The sequence below is a fragment of the Panthera pardus genome, unplaced genomic scaffold (genome assembly GCF_024362965.1).
Source record: "Panthera pardus isolate Hobbes unplaced genomic scaffold, ASM2436296v1 HiC_scaffold_27, whole genome shotgun sequence".
NCBI lineage: Eukaryota > Metazoa > Chordata > Mammalia > Carnivora > Felidae > Panthera > Panthera pardus.
The window spans coordinates 110,683,362-110,687,791 of NW_026526843.1; the positions used below are offsets into that span (position 1 = coordinate 110,683,362).

Below are 4,430 nucleotides of genomic sequence, written 5' to 3' on the forward strand. Positions count from 1 at the left end.
TGTTTATTTATTTTTGAGAGAGAGAGAGAGAGCGCGCAAGCATGAGAGGGACAGAGAGAGAGGGAGACACAGAATCCAAAACAGGCTCCAGGCTCTGAGCTGTCAGCACAGAGCCTGACGTGGGGCTCGAGCCCATGAACCATGGGATCGTGACCTGAGCCCAAGTCTGACGCTTAACCAACTGAGCCACCCAGGCACCCCCCCCCCCCCCCCGATTGCTATTTTTAATATGTATATTTTTGGCCCACCTGATTGGTAACTTTTTGAAAGAAGTTAACTAAAATCTTCAATAATGGTGAATATCTTATAAAAATGTTGCTTTATATATTTTGAAACTATGTTATTAATGCATAGAGGTTCAAAATTGTTAAAGCTACTTGATAGATTGTTCTTGTTATCATCAAGTAAGGTCCTGCTTTATTACTACTAAGTCTTTCCCCTTTAAATTTTTCTTTGCTTATATTAATCTTGCTAGATAGATTTTTTGTTATTTGGTATATTTTTTCCTGTTCCTTTTATTTTAGCTTTAGTATGTCCACTGTGTTTTAGGTGTGCCTTTTGTAAAAAGCCTATCTCTGGCTTTTGTTTTCACCCACTCAATATAAACAGACTTACTTATCTATTAAAGATAGTGGTTAAAGACATAGATTACTGATATATTTGGGTTTAATTTTTGCTTTCTTGTTCCTGTTTATTTAAGTTTTTTTTTCTTCTTCTGGTTTGGAAGTTATGCATCTTATTTCTTTATCATTTATTTTATGCTCTTAGTTTCCATTGCCTTAAAAGGCATGGAACATAGCTTTTATGTTGTTGATGAGAGATATTTACTGCAGGGTTAATTATCTTTCTTTTGCTTGGAATACAGTAAAAGCATGATATTTATTTTGTGGAATAACATTCACTGCATATTGAAGGATGCTGCTGTGTACCTAATGACCTATAGTGTATATGTTGCTTTACTTTCTGCTCAAAGAGAATGTAGAGGCAAGCTAGTGAAATCTTCCCAAACTTTCTCTAATGTTTTTATCCACAGAACTCAGCTGACCTGCCCTCTTCTTCCCCTTTGTCTTTTCTTGTGATTTTCCTCCAGTTGCCTTTGAAAAGGAGCCTTACATAGTATGACAGAAAGTTGCAAGAGGTAGCATGAAGGGAAGTTCAGTATATCAAGTTATGAGACTTCAGCTACCCAATTCTATGAAGTTAATAGTTTTTAAAGAGAACCTTTTTTTCTCTTTATCCATTTGTGTGGCTGCTTTGTCCTGTGCCACATACACCTTCAGCTGACTTTTGAAATTCTGCTATTTTGGGGGTCATAATTTTGACTGATAGGCCTATAATTAGTAAGTCCTCATTAAGTACTCTGTCCTGAGTATTTCTGTGGGGTGGAATAGAATGTTCTTAGCAGCTGCCAGGGTGATAACAGCCTTGCAAATTGGCATGACTCCAAAAGTAACCGAAGAACTTTATAAAGATGAAAATTAAACAGAAAAACATAGCAGTAGCTATAGCAAGGGAGAAAATAGTATGAAGGTCCGTGGTCACCAAAACTAAGGAGTCCTTTTCCTTGTTTTATCCATAATGTTGAAAAGTTGATACTCTTAGTTTTTGTCCCACCCATATGAAGTCGTGCCTCTCTCTCCTGGTTCTTTGTCCTCCTGCCTCTTAGCTACAGGTGTTTCTCAAGTGTTAATCTGGAGTCCTCTTCTCTCTTCCCTGATCCTCCCCCACACAGAGCATTCCATCCCAGTGGCTTCACATGTAAGCTTTTTGTTGATGACTCCCAAATCCACACCTCTGGCTTCTACCCAAACTCCAGCCCCACATTTTTAATTGCCTGTTGAACATATACCCCCAGAAGTCTTCCTTAAGCCTTGATTCAATACCCCTAAAGCCATACTCTTTCCTTAAAATCAATGTCCATACTTTATGACTCAGTATTTCTGCTCCTATATATGTAGCTAAAAGAAATGTGTGCACAGTGCACCAAAAGACCTGTACAAGAATGTTCAAAGAGCATGACACATCATGATCAAGTAGGCCTTCACCCAGGAATGCAAAGTTGGGTTAAAATTTAAAAATCAAGCAGTTTAATTCATCACATTAACAGAATAAGGGGGGGGATCATGCAATTATTGAACAGATGAAGAAAGATCATTTGACAGTATTAAACATTCTTTCATGATAAAAATTTTTAGCAAAATAGAAGAAAAGAATATTACTTTTTTCTTTTAAACTTTAAATCCAATATAATTAACATACAGTGTTCTATTAGTTTCAGGTATACAATATAGTGATTTAACAATTCTTTTTTTTTTGACACTTGATACATTTTTATTGAACCTTTTAGTTTACAACCTGAGGTAAAAGGAAAATCAGTTCCCCATAACCAATATTTTATGCAGCTGTAGTAAAATATTTCACACTTTAGGGAATTATGATGGATTGCATATCTTAAAAGTTGGGGATAGAGTAAACAATATTTGACTTCTTGAATTTTCCAGTTGACTCTTCCCTTACAATAGTAACCAGCTCAAATTAGTTATATAAGTTTCTTCAGGGCCATGTTTTATTGTTGCTGATGTCTTTATACCTGAAGCATTGTTATTTCAATGAATATCCAGTAATTCCTCTTTAAGAATGAGTTTTGCATTTGGTGGAATTTTGGCATCAGGCTGTCCTTTGTTTCCATAAGCCCATTCTGGCTCAATCTCTAGTCGAGCCTTTTCTCCTTTACTCATGGTCAAGAGAACTTCATCCCATCCTCTGATAACTTTGCCTGTTCCAACCTTAAAACTTAAAGGCTTGGCATTTTTCTTCTTTGAACTTGTTTGAATATTAATATCATAAACAGTCCTATCCTATAGTGTTCCTGTATACTAACAGTGAACAACCTGTCTCTTTTGGGGAAAGTTGGTTTTATCTCCATTTTTAAGAACAGAATTTATTTTGGTGGACCCTCATTCAGAGTCTCTTCAGGCTTGGTTTCTTTGGGTTTGTCTTCATTAAACTTCACATTTTTCACCTGCTCAGATATTTATACTTTCAGTACCCTTGAAGCTCATTCAAAAAGATGATTATAGGCTGAAACCAAATGGTGCCTGTTAGCTGTTTTGGCCACATTTTTAATGTTTACTAATAACTTATGTTCTGAAAGAAAGAAATCTGAACTGTGGTCCTGTAGAAACTTGATAATGTCCTTCTTGGGTAGCTGCCCATTGCACAGCTACTCTATGGTCCAGTGCTGCTGTGGAACAGTCACTGCCATCTTCCCCTGCTTGTGATTAGAAAATTCTATACATTACCCAGTGCTCATCATGATACGTGTACTCTTAATCCCTTCACCTGTTTCATCCATTCCCCCACCCATTTTCCCTCTGATTACTGCCAGGTTGTTCTCTGTATTTCAGAGTGATTTTTGTCTCTTTTCTCTTCGTTCATTTTTTAAATTCCATATATAAGTGAATTTATATATTTGTCTTTCTCTGATCGACTTATTTCACTTAGCATTATACTCTAGATCCATCCGTGTTGTTGTAAATGGCAATATTTCATCTTTATGGTTTAGTACTATTCCATTGTGTGCATATATATATATATATATATATAAAATGTGTGTATATATATGTATATGTGTGTGTGTATATATATGTGTATATATATATATATATATCATGCATATTCCATTGCATGCATGCATACCCACACACACCCACACCCCATGTCTTCTTATCCTTTCATCTGATGGACACTTGGGTTGCTTCCATAATTTGGCTATTGTAAATAATGCTGTAATGAACATGTGCATATTCTTTTCAAATTAGTCTTTTTGTATTTTTTTGGCAAATAGTGAAATTACTGGATCATATGGTAATTCTATTTTTAACTTTTTTTAATTGAAATTTATTGTCAAATTGGTTTCCATACAACACCCAGTGCTCATCCCAAAAGGTGCCCTCCTCAATACCCATCACCCAATTTCCCCTCTCTCCCACCCCCCATCAATGCTTAGTTCTCAGTTCTTAAGAGTCTATTATGCTATGGCTCCCTCCCTCTCTAACCTCTTTTTTTTTTCTTCCCCTCCCCTGATTTCTGTTAAGTTTCTCAGGATCCACATAGGAGTGAAAACGTATGGTATCTGTCTTTCTCTGTATGACTTACTTCACTTAGCGTAACACCCTCCAGTTCCATCCACATTGCTACAAAAGGCCATATTTCATTCTTTCTCATTGCCATGTAGTATTCCATTGTGTATATAAACCACAATTTCTGTATTCATCAGTTGATGGACATTTAGGCTCTTTCCATAATTTGGCTATTGTTGAAACTGCTGCTCTAAACATTGGGGTACAAGTGCCCCTATGCGTCAGCACTCCTGTATCCCTTGGGTAAATTGCTAGCAGTGCTATTGCTGGGTCATAGGGTAGATCTAT

At 36.5% G+C, this 4,430-nt stretch overlaps 1 pseudogene; it reads right to left on the reverse strand.

Moving 5' to 3' along the window:
* Positions 1-2,606: 2,606 nt before the first annotated feature.
* Positions 2,607-3,265, reverse strand: LOC109260798 (peptidyl-prolyl cis-trans isomerase FKBP3-like; annotated as a pseudogene).
* Positions 3,266-4,430: the final 1,165 nt, after the last annotated feature.